The following is a 12,361-nucleotide window of genomic DNA, read 5'->3' as shown; positions in this document are numbered from 1 at the left end:
ATGTTATGATTAATTCTTAGTAAATATTTTACATGGAATATCACGGTGGGAATTATAATTAGTGGTGTATATTTTAGTGTTTTAATAAGATTAGTTTAATCATATGATGAAAAAGTGTTAGCACTTAAATTACTAATTATATATATATATATATATATATATATATATATATATATATATATTAAAGTTGGACAATCCTTAGGAACAGTGTGGTGATGCTAATTTGCGCAGAGTTTTTTTTTAATAAATGATCCTTGGTTTTTTGTATTGTATTCAATATAAGTGTTTTATTTTGGGTTGTTTTGGGCAGGTTTTTTTTTTTCACAAATTATCCTTCGTTTTTTGTTTGGTCGTCTGATTATGGAGAAAATGATTCTTAGGAACAGTACCTGCTAGGCGCTGCCCGATCCTTCCACCGCCTATCTCTCTCTCTGCTATCAATTTTTACTTCTGATCCTTCCACCGCCTCCCAAATCGACTCTCCTATCTTCTTCTATCCTGTGCTCCCTCCACCGCCAACCACTGCCTGATCCGTGCTTCCCACCGCTCCATGTTAATTTCTCCAATATTTGTCGGTGACGGTGGGCATAGCACGACGGCGAGTATGATGATGACGTACGATCCGTCTTCGAGCCCTAAATGTGTTGAGACCACAAACGCACCGTCGTCGACCCCCTTTTGCTTTTAATTTCGGTTTTCCTTATTCACCTTTGTTTATCTGGAATTTCCTGGGAGTGATTTCAAATTTCGTCTTCTCTCCAGGTGTGATGATAACCTGTTTTTTCGAAATCGATTCTACCCACACCTCGCGTTCTCATTTTTCTCTTACGATTTGCCCTCTAGTAATGTTTTTTCTCCACAGCGAAGGTCAATATTAGGGCTTTGTTTTTGCTTCCTGGGTAAACTAAAACTTTCATCGACTATGGTTTTTGTCGGGCCGTGAGTAAGAAAGCTACTTGAAATTGGTTAGTTCTTCTTTCCCACTCCCTCAATTATCTATTTACATCATTCTTCTTTTTTGATTTCTAGGTCATGTAACTGTTGTTTCTATTTTATGCTTTTGTTCTTCTGTATTGTTTGCTATATTTTTTCCTTCTTATTCCATGAATCTGTATCAGCAGGCTGAGGAAATCAGCTGATGTGTTTTTCTCTTTATTTGTTTCTTTTGTGTTTCTTCAGTTTCATTATGTATGTACAGATCTTTGTCTTTCACTGTTTGCTATATGTTTCGTTGTTATCTATTGATTTTCGATGAGGTGGTGGCCCACTATTACGAGTGCATACTTAGCTTCATAAAATAAGGCCCAAGTTAAATCAACAGATATATAAACATTTGCTATCAAATAACCGATTGATCAGTTGTGATGAGATCTTTCTTTTTCAGGATTTTGTTAATACATGGAAAAAGAGGTGCTCATTTGTTTTGAGACTTTGATTTTCTTATCTTTAATGTAAACTGAAACTTTCCTTACGATTTGAAATAATTCTTAAGTTGTTAATTGGCTGTTATAAGCTTATGACATACTTTGACTTAGTTATCAAACAATTGAATAGTAGAATATGTTTACCTTAATAATCTTAGTTAATTTCTTCTCGCTTTCTTAATTTTTGGTTGGCAGTTCACAAAATAGTAATGTATTCTACTAATTTCAATTTGCTAGCACCAGTTAAAATTTTCTATTATGGTTTTAAAACTGACAGATAGTTGCTTAAGTTGGTTAACGTGTTGTTTTGTTGCTTAATAGATATATGTAATAGTGCTTCCAATCAGATAATTGAACTTATCAACCGACGACCAGATCTGTAAGAAGTTTTATAAGTTTTATTTGACTTTCAATTCATGTTGATGTCTAAACACCCCTGTGGATTTCTTGCATCAGGGATTTAAGTGTTTCAAAGGGTTTTCATTAAGTTACAGACACTTTTCATTGAAGAAAGCGTCCAACAGGTACTTTGTTAACATTTAATCATCCAATGTTAATTCAAGGCACATTTCCCTCTGATTGCCCTATTTGTCTCATCAGTGATTAAGATGGCGAATTTTTTAAGTATTAACCATGTGATTGTTGAAAATATATGAAAATTTGAACTTTTACACTATACGGTATCTTATTAGGGAGCAATTACATTGCTTCATTGGTATTTCCCAATTTGCATTAAAAAAATAAAAGAAATTTACAAATTGTAATAATTTTCTTTGTCACTCATATATTATGAGCAGAACTTGATGGGTTACTTAAGGAATGTGGTTTGCCCAAATCTTCATATGTCAAACGTGTACTTGGCCGGTAGCATAAGTAACTTTCTTTTAAAAAAACGGCAATGCTTTAGGTAACAACTATTTTTGAGTAAATTGACCAAATTAGAGACGAATATTCATAGCAAAAAGCTGTTCTATCCATTTGTGTTGGACAAATTGAATGATTCCACCTTTTCCCTGGACAAAAACTTTAAAGAGTGAAATTATTTGAGAAAATCATCTTGTGTTCTTTTTGGGGGAAATCCAATACATTTGGTTGGTGTAACCCATGAATAATTAGACGATGGCTTCCAAATGGGTGGGTTGACTAATGAGTCGAAATGAGTCATTTTTAATACAGTGAAAACGGGTTGATCCGCCTTCACCTATTTCTTTTTTAAACATACCTATTAATGTTTTGAATATAAAATTGATAAATTCGTTAATTTTTAATAATGCAACTCATCTATGTCGTATCCTTCTTCTCCTGCTTCATATTATTTGTCTTCTTCTCTTGCTTCATTGTCACATCCTTAATGGTTTTTATCTCACGTTACTGTTGGATTTCACGATTAGTAGTTCGTAGATGTGTTTTAGATAAGTTAGTGAATCCGATTGATCAAAATAAGTCTCAACAGTATACACCAATATTACCTCAGGTAATTGATTGTTTCATAAGATGGTAATGGAGGGTTTTAGCCGAATAATGTAACCATTTGTTTTCGTTTCCGCCTCTCACCAGTTTCAGAACTGTGACTGCTATCATGATTGGATGAATTATTTTTTCGTGAAATATTGAAATTTTCTAAATCCTATTTTCTCTAATTTTCTACTATTATTAAAAACATATAGGCAAAGTTATTGATTACAACATAAACTGTTTTAAAGGAAGTCACTCCTGAAAGAATTTTGTTTTCGGTCAAGATTCAGTTTTTAGATGTTGATGTTATTTTTTTTGCTTCTTTTGCTCTTTCCATTATCCTAACTGAAACATGATAACACTCATTTGTTGTTTCTTTAGTATATTTTCAAGCCACGTGTTTGTGAAAATTCAAATGAGGATTTTTTTATTCTGAACAATTTTTACCATGGTGTAACTAAGGAAACTTTGTGATTTGTTTGCAAATTGGTGGCCTGTTATAGGAGATTATCTTCTACTGTTACGCCAAGCTTCTTTTCTTTTTTATTTTATTTTTTAAATTTGGGCTTTTCAAAAAAATTCACACCTTTGATAATAAAAAATGGATATGGCTTGAAAAGGATTTTAGAATAAATTCAGGTCAAGATTGGCAGCATTGCCCTCGCTTTGGCCCCTGCTCCGATCGTTGTTGTTCCTACTTCTTCTATTTGTGGTGGGAATTTGAATTCTTCAAACGATTGCAACAATGGAACCCCAAATGTAGATTCATCTGCTAAGAAAAAATACAGGAAGGGAAGAGCCAATTGGATGCTTTAGGTAATCGATCTTATTAATTTAATGCGTTTTTTTGTTGAATTTCATGTTGATCATCTATAAGAAGTATCTGAATGCTTTAGGCTATGTTTAAGTTCATATTTTGTTGTGGGCGGATCCCATGAAGAGAACTCATCGCACATGTACTGGAGTTTATATGTAAGGTTTTTCCCTTTTGTGGTACCATCAAAATTTAATATGGCATTTGAAGTTTCAAATTTGAATGTAAGGGTCTTCATTATTACTATATTTTATGATTTTCAGCTTAATGGAATGGTAGAGAAGCATGTTGATCATATGGTCCACTTATTTGACAAGTAATACCTTCATGTCATGCAAGCTTATTTATTATTGTTATTTTTTTCTCCATTGAAAATGATTTGTCTTTCTATTTTTTATTCCTAGGTATATTTATTAAATAACAACATATCATTAGTCTCAGATGACATTAAAGCTTGGCAAATTGGCCTCTTTGGAAGATAAGCTCAGTATTTCACTTTTTTGTCCGTTCACTTGCTAACGTAGTCATGTTTAATTCTTTCAAACTCTATGGATTGAAAATTTACTTTTATGTTAAAAAGTTTTGGTACTTATTCACATGAAAATTAACAATTATTTTGTCCAGTACATTACTTACATGTATTGCAAGTTGCAACCCAATGTTGAAACCTTGAGTCTTTGACATAAATGCTTTTTTTTGGGCAGTGGTAAAAAAACATATTTTATAGCATTCTATCTTTTGGAAATCGCCATTTATAGCATTCTACTTGGTAAAAAATGCTTTTACCAACAAAGCCCACTTAAAAAAAAGGAAAAAAAAGACCCGTGCCCGGTGATGGAGTAGGTTGAGTTCCATAAAATTTATATAGCTTGATGATTGTTATTACTTTGATGTGAGTTTTGTCAAAAAAAAACCATGCTTCTTCTGTTGGAATTTTTAGTCATCTTTGTAGGTTCATGCTGTACTTGTGCTTTGTTAAACATGTTAGTTGTTTTTATTAATTTTTCTACTTTCGTTTTTATTGTTTTATAATTTTGTACAAATGTATCCTGCATTCACTATGCCACTAAGAAAGATCTCTTTTTTTTTTTTTTTTTTTTTTTTTTTTAAATTTCTGTACTACATAGTTGTATTTGGGATGATTTAAAGCCAAGTAAAAGCTTGGATTCTATATTTCTTGACTCTGCTTCTTCACTTCTTCACTAGATGTACTTTCTCATGTATCCCATCACTTAATTTTTTTTAATACTTTATAAAAAGTTGTTCGTTTGTGATTATTTTTTGGACCACTGTACACTTCACATTTTTTTTTTTTTGTAAATTTGTGTTATCAGAGAGCCTTGCATGTGTGCTCAGAAGCGAAATGTTTATATGCTTTCAAGGATGCGGTGTCATTAAATTCCGAGTGATTCTAATTATTTTCTAGGATTTTATATTTTTTTATAAATAAAGTTTGTTTATATCTTTTTAAAGTCTACAATATGGAGGGTAATATTGAAATTGTTTTTGCAGTGAAGAGGAGAAGTTGAAGAAGCTTGGCGACCTTATAAATGGCAGCCACCATAGTTGCAGTGCTCTATTTGAGTTCAAGTATTATAAAAAGTTGTGGAAAAAAAATCTTTAGATAAACTTATAACATACCTTCTCTCTTTCTTTCCAAAAATGTTAATAATATTTACGCATGAAAACGGTTGTGCAGAGTTGGCAGAAATGGTCCCTTGATTATAGGTTTTTTTTTTTGCAACTTGGGATTCATTTTTTTTAGACGGACATTTTATGATTGTCTGCATTCTTTCTGATTCCATTACTAATCTGCTTCTTCCATGAGTTCCCGTTGCTTTCCGAAGACCTGTAGTTCTTGTGTTTCGAAAGAATTTTCAGTGATGGATGAGTAAAGGAGCTTTTTAGAACAATCCCATACTTGGTTCTGATAAAATGTACTCATGTCTTACTTTTAACATTTAGGAACCTTTTTTGTATCATTTTTATGTTGCAGGCCCAAGGAACATTTAATTTTGTTATAGAGGAGGTTTTGGAATTGATTCCGGTAAGTTTTTCCATGTAATTGAAATTTTTGCATAACTAGAATAGCTGAAGTTCGAAAAACTAAACAGTGATTAAATTTTATGAGATTTCAGATTTCTTATATAGCTTACTGATTTCTTATATATCTTACTGCTTTCTTATATAGCTTACTGTTGAAGTGAAGATTTTGAAATTCTCATATTGTAACTATGGTTTTGAAAATCTATAATGGTAAAATATGATGTATCTAAAGAAGATTACAAAGTGACGGATATATTATATATTATGTGTAAAACCCGTGTATTACACGGGTTGAATAAAGAAATTAAATATTAAAATTAAACATTAAGTATTTTCTTTAAATAAAATTTTGAAATAAAAAAAGAAAAAACGAATTAATTACAATTATTATTATATTTATTACATTTAATACTTTGCATATATAAATATTATATGATTTTTTTAATTTTAAAAATTAGAAAAACCTAGAAATTGACATGTGGGTGTTATTTAATTTAAAAAATATAATAAAATGACAAGTGTCAAAACTCATGAGAGATTGACATATGGCAAAATGATCTTCATTTATTATAGTTGATTGTCGAAATCAAAGGTGAGTCGATAGACTTTTCATAAACCTTGTACATAGTTGAAAACTACTTTTTGGAAATGGCTCGATTAATCAAATTAGGATATAATTAATTGTTGATTATGCCAATATGCGCCATATGAGATATGTTACTGTTTTGCCTTTTGTGACAATTATATGCTTTTGAAATTTGGTTGATATACATATCTTAGTATTTGATACGATTATTTTCAACTATGATATGTTATATGAAATGCTTAATATTTGAGTATGATCTTGTTGAGTATCTTCTAGTCTATACACGTTAAGAATCTTGATTATGATTATACGAATACTGCATGCTTTTACATGATTTGCCATTAATTATGTAGGGTTATGCGTAGAGGGCAAGGGTAGAACCTATCACTTGGCTTGAAACCCTATCCGGATACCTTCAAGCCAGGTTGGTTGCAATAAGAGCTTAAGCCAATTAAAGAGTTGCTCGGTCTTTCTAGATGCACGTGCGACACGTACACTTTGGTGTTCGTGAACTGGAGTGATGTTGGCCATTCAATCGATGTCGGATCAAGCATCATGTGGGAATCGGGAGGTGTATTGCGAAATTGGCACCGTTTGAACCGATCCTGAACGACATCGCAAATTCTTATGTCTTGCAGGTTGGAGTAGCGAAAGTGTAAGTCTTGGGGTTGATGTTTCGGGTGGAAGTCATGAGCCACTTAGAGCATTTTACTGGCTGAGCACATTAGTAGCGAACGAGGTAGTTATCTATGGGTTAGGTACCACTACAAGACCACCTACACCTATACAATTTTGCTACATACGATTATACTATCATTATTCTTGAAATATGAATGATGATATACGAATAAATCATATAAGATTGAATCAGTTATGATGAAATGATATATGAATGAAGATTGATTGATGATTGATATGCATATTCAGTTTACATGATTATAATTTGAATGATTGACCCGTTAGGGATTGTATGTTTTCCTTATGATTATGTACAACTTCTATTGGCTCACAAAGCATGTGCTGACACTTGTTTCTTTGCTATCTGCCTCCATGATCAGTATAGGTAGCTTAGGAGTTTGGCGTTGTGAGATGAGGTCACTTTTGGGTAGTTGTTCCTTAGAATAAAGATGCCACATGGACACATTATTTACTTTTTGACACTTATGCTTCCGCTACAATTAAATAATTTTTGATATTTTGGTTTTGAATTGAACATAATGTTGAGATTTCAAAATGTTTTGAAATAAACAATGTTTAAAGTCTTCAATTGCATTTTCCGTTAAAAGATTTTAAAAATAAAAAAAATCGAGTAAAAATCACGACGTTACGTGAGGTATGAAAGTGTAAATCAATGTAACACCCATAAAATTCAAGCCAAATTTAAACTTTTTCACACATTTTAAAACCATGAAGTTATTACAGGTTGTTTTCAAAATAGTTTAGACATAAGAGTATTCCCAGAATCTATCATGAAAATATGAGGAGGTGCACGATCACCCCTTTGCCTTCCCACAATCATCAGAAGTGCCTGAAACGAAATCAACAACTGTAAGCCCGAAGCTTAGTGAGTTTCCCCAAAATACCAACATCGTACAAACATAACCATATCATATAACCAATACAGAACAACATGCATAATGAGTCATCAGCTTGACTGGACCGCCTTACAGGCCTTCAGTCTATCTGGACTGCTCTTCAAGCCTTCGGCACGTCTGTACCGCCACGCAGGGCCTACAACCTATCCGGACCGCTCGTCGTGTATGTTGGCCTACAACACAAAGCAGGACCGCCTCAACCCAACCCCCAATCAAACAAACATGTGCACATAAATATCATAGGCTAGCTCATTTCATATAACAGTCAAACCGATCTAACAGATCACCAATCATAGCAACATCCCAATAACCGGGATACAGACCTAAACGGTCACTAAAATAGCATCATCCTATAACCAGGACAATCATGTGCACATAGACATCATATAACACTAGAATGTATATATAACAGTCAAACCGATCTAACAGATCACAAAGCATAGCAACAATCCTATAACCAGGATATCGACTAGGGGTGTGAGTGAGCCGAGCTACTCGGGATCGACTCGTTAAAAGATCGACTCGAGATCGAATTAAACGACCCTGAGCCGAGCTCGAGCCTAAATATGAGGCTCGTTTATTAAACGAGCTCGAGCCGAGCTTCAACTCATACGCTCGCGAGCCTAAACGAGCTTAAACGAGCCTATATATATATATATATATATATGTGTGTGTGTGTGTGTGTGTATATATATATATATATAGAGGCTCGTTTAAGCTCGATTAGGCTCGCGAGCCCACTAAATTGTTCACGAGTCGAGGTCGAGCTTCATTTTAAGGCTCGAATCGAGCTCGAGCTCGAGCTCGAGCTTCCTCAAAATTAAACGAGCCAGGCTCGAGTTTGGTCAGGCTCGGGCTCGACTCGGCTTGTTTACACCCCTAATATCGACCTAACAGGTCACTAACATAGCATCATCCTATATACCAGGATATCGACCCAACCGGGTCACTAAAGCATAGCATATCACCATCCTAACTACCAAGATATAAATCAGTAAGCATAACATGCAATAATCCGAATACAATCCATAAAGGTCCGACCTTGGTGCCTTAGACCCTGTTGATATAGTGAGGAGAACTCACCTGACACTGTTGAAGTCTCGCCGATAAAACTCCAGTTGCTGGTTGACAGATTCCCAAACTATCAACATCAAACAACACCCAATTAATAATTGGGTTCCAAGCCCAAAGTTCAACTCACAAACTAAAGGCTCAATAGTCAAGTAATGGGCTAAAGCCCAACATATGGCCCAATTTTCCAAGTTGGGCCCACACCCTCATATGTGCCTTACCCTAATCCCATCAACATATTCTAGTCCTTATGATTATTCTTGGATGACCCATTAATAATCCAATTACCAAATCCCAATACAAAGGCCCAAAAAAATTAGGGTTTCATATAAGGTGACAATTAGGGTTAAGTGTTTCTCACTTAACCCATTAAGGACTTAATCCCTTAAGTCCATTATGCCTTAAGTTAGCTTGCCAATGATTATTATTTAATATTTCAAGTTATTAAATAATCTCGTGTGTGCCCCGATAAATTCTCAAAATTAGGGTCTTATGCCATTAGGGTTTTCCAAACCCTAATTAAGGTTTTCCAATCCCATACTAGCCTATTAGTCCATTGGTTGGGCTTTTAGGTCACATTGGGCCTTATTGGGCCCATTAGGGTTCCATTGGGCCACTAGGGTTTCTTTGGGCCCATTAGGGTTTCATTGGTCACACATTGTCCAAACGCAATCAAAGCACACCACCACCTGACAAGACGGCCGGTGGCGGCAGCCACCACTTCACGGTGGTGGTTTGAGTTTTCTTTTCATTATTGTTGTCTCTAATTACATGTTACAATGCTTTAATCAAGAAAATAACACACACTAATTGACAAACACATACACACAGCCACCCTTGTGGTGGCCGGTGGTGGTATTTGGTGGCAGCCACCACCTCACGGTGGTGGTGGTGACATTTCCGGCCAAACAACGCCCAAAGATTACATTAAACTGAAATACATACACTTAAACCCAATTTCACACACACACAGCCACCACACACGGTGACTGGCGGCAGCAGAAAGCACAATACGGGCAGCAACCACCATGGTGGCTCTTCACGAGGCTTCTCTGGCCAAGCGAGCTTCACAGCCGAACAACAACCACAATCCACTCACATGCTTGCGACACGCGAGCTAAAACACACACACACACACAACCGTGGACTAGTAGCGGAACACCTCACACCTCCTCGGACCTGGTGATGGCAGCAACAACGCAAGTGATAGCCGCGATGATTAACGGTAAGAAAAAGAGGAAGAAGGTGGCGACAATATTGCCACATCGTCGGTCTTCGGGTTCCAGCATGGATGGCGGCAACAACGGCTCATCGTCTACAACAGCCCCAACGACGGGAATGGCGGCTATTTTTTCATCGGCGAGGAAAGATGCGACAGTGAACCACCTGGCCGGCTGGCCCCATCGGTTTGCGGTAGCGACTCGATGGAAGTGGGGGGTTAGTAGCAACGGAGTTGAAGACGAAGGGTGAAGGGGATAGCGGTTGCACATTGCTAGGGTTAGGTCTACAGGGAACGCAATAGTTTATACCCGCTCCCTTCAAACTATCATCCATATTGACAAAACCAGCCCCTCCCTCTCCTTTTTCCTTTCATATGAAGTCCCCAAATTACCATTTAGCCCCTAGCTCTATAAAATCCTTTCAACTTTGATCCAATATATACCAAAGAACCCCCATATTTCATAATTCATTACAATTCAGGTACACTATTTACCAAACACACCCTAACTTCTGAATTCCTTTTCAAACAAATCCCGAAATTACACTTTAACCCCCGAAACTCTAAATCATGACATTTGGCTTCCCGAAACCAACACCTTGCTAATTATTATTTTATTTTGGGCTATAATAATTTAATAAAATAATAAAATTTCTTCTTGGGGTCCCGGGTTTATTATTTTAATTATTCTATTTAAAATGGGATGTTACAATCAATTTTGGGGTTTTTTTAATGGGTCACGACGTGAGGGAAGCACTGTCACGTTGTGACATGGCCGCGTTCATTGAGAGGAATCTTTTGAGTGTCACGATGTGACACTCTATGGGTCACGACGTGACACTCTATGGGTCACGAAATGACACCTCACAAGATGAAAAACCTTAATTTCGGACATCGACCTCGTTTAAAGAAAGTGAGGGGCTAGGGTTTCCTTCACCCTCAGTCTCCATCACATCAAATCAACCCTTTGACCAAACCCTATCTCTATTGATGTTTTTGAGCTCATTCATGCAAGTTTTGTTGGTTTCGAAGAAAGGAGAAGAAGTTGTGGTTCCTTGTTTCCCCAACCAATTTAACCCCTCACTCGTGTGTATTTTTGGACTCTTTGTAAGTCCTTAAGTTTCCATCTTTTAATGTGTTTCTCTTTAGATATAGGTTTTATGTCATGATTTGGTTCCTTTGATGTGGTTAATAGGGTTTGAAGAGATAAAGTTTGCAACTTTCTGGTTTCTCTAAGTCCTTTGAGCATCATATCTTATAGATTTAGGATTTGGTGGTAGTTTGAAGACTTTGCTTGGATCTTAGGTCATTTTGCATCTTTAGACCTAGATTCAGGAAAGGACATCCATGGGGCATGAATGTCCACAAAATTTTCTTTTTTAGGGATCATTACGGTCCCTAAAGCCTTTCTGAAAGTTTTGGATTGAAGACTTCATGAAGTAAGTGCTTAATGGATTATTCCATGCCTTAATGTTGTCATTAAGGACCTTGGACTTGAGATCTTGGATTACAGTGATGTCTCAATGAATATAGTTAGAAAATTTATCCATTAAGACCTTGGGACGAGTCAGATATAAGAATTGGAGCTTATGGAATCAATGGAAAGTGGATTAATCCATTAAGTTGGACTGTCTAGTTTTCACGATGTGACACCCTTATTATCATGATGTGAGGACTAGGGACTTCTACGATTATTTTGGACTGATCTCCATCATGACGTGATGGGCAATACATGATGACGTAGCGATGAGTTGGATTTAGACTGTGTTGAGCTGAATTAGGTTGAATCATGACTAAGTTGGGACCGAGTTGAGTTTATTCCCAATGACGTGAGGGGTCAACTAATGGAATAGTTGATCGTTGACCTTGAATGAGACCGTAGACTTTTTGACCTAGTTTGACTTTTGGTCAAAATGGATAGTTTTAGAGGTTAGACTAAGGCAGGACCTTCTTTGATTCAATTGGTGGGTCGTAGCATCGTTCACATGGCAGCAAATTGTGTTCTTAGTTGATTTTGTAAGACAGGTGAGTTTTCTCACTATATTATGTATGTTGCTAGTAGTCTATGTGATACTTGTATGAAAAACCATGGGGATAGCCCATGACACTTGTGTATAAGACCTTGGGATAGCCAAGGCATAGCAAGGGAAG

At 35.9% G+C, this 12,361-nt stretch overlaps 1 long non-coding RNA gene across 10 annotated transcripts; it reads left to right on the top strand.

Moving 5' to 3' along the window:
• The first annotated feature begins 298 nt into the window (after positions 1 to 298).
• On the top strand, positions 299 to 7,256 carry LOC145101712 (uncharacterized). 10 transcript variants are annotated; one of them, XR_013705783.1, is made up of 8 exons: positions 299 to 762; positions 844 to 965; positions 1,746 to 1,803; positions 1,881 to 3,695; positions 3,776 to 3,851; positions 3,957 to 4,009; positions 4,098 to 5,740; positions 6,679 to 7,256. It is a non-coding gene; the product is annotated as an uncharacterized LOC145101712 (long non-coding RNA). The 10 variants fall into 10 exon arrangements; XR_013705775.1 differs by having other exon boundaries at positions 299 to 965; positions 1,881 to 1,948; positions 3,519 to 3,695; XR_013705776.1 differs by having other exon boundaries at positions 299 to 965; positions 1,881 to 1,948; positions 3,508 to 3,695.
• Positions 7,257 to 12,361: the final 5,105 nt, after the last annotated feature.

Source organism: Lactuca serriola, chromosome 4 (assembly GCF_051521515.1).
Source record: "Lactuca serriola cultivar US96UC23 chromosome 4, Lser_US96UC23_V15, whole genome shotgun sequence".
In the NCBI taxonomy this organism is placed as follows: Eukaryota; Viridiplantae; Streptophyta; class Magnoliopsida; order Asterales; family Asteraceae; genus Lactuca; species Lactuca serriola.
This window is presented reverse-complemented; position numbering and strand designations above follow the sequence as displayed.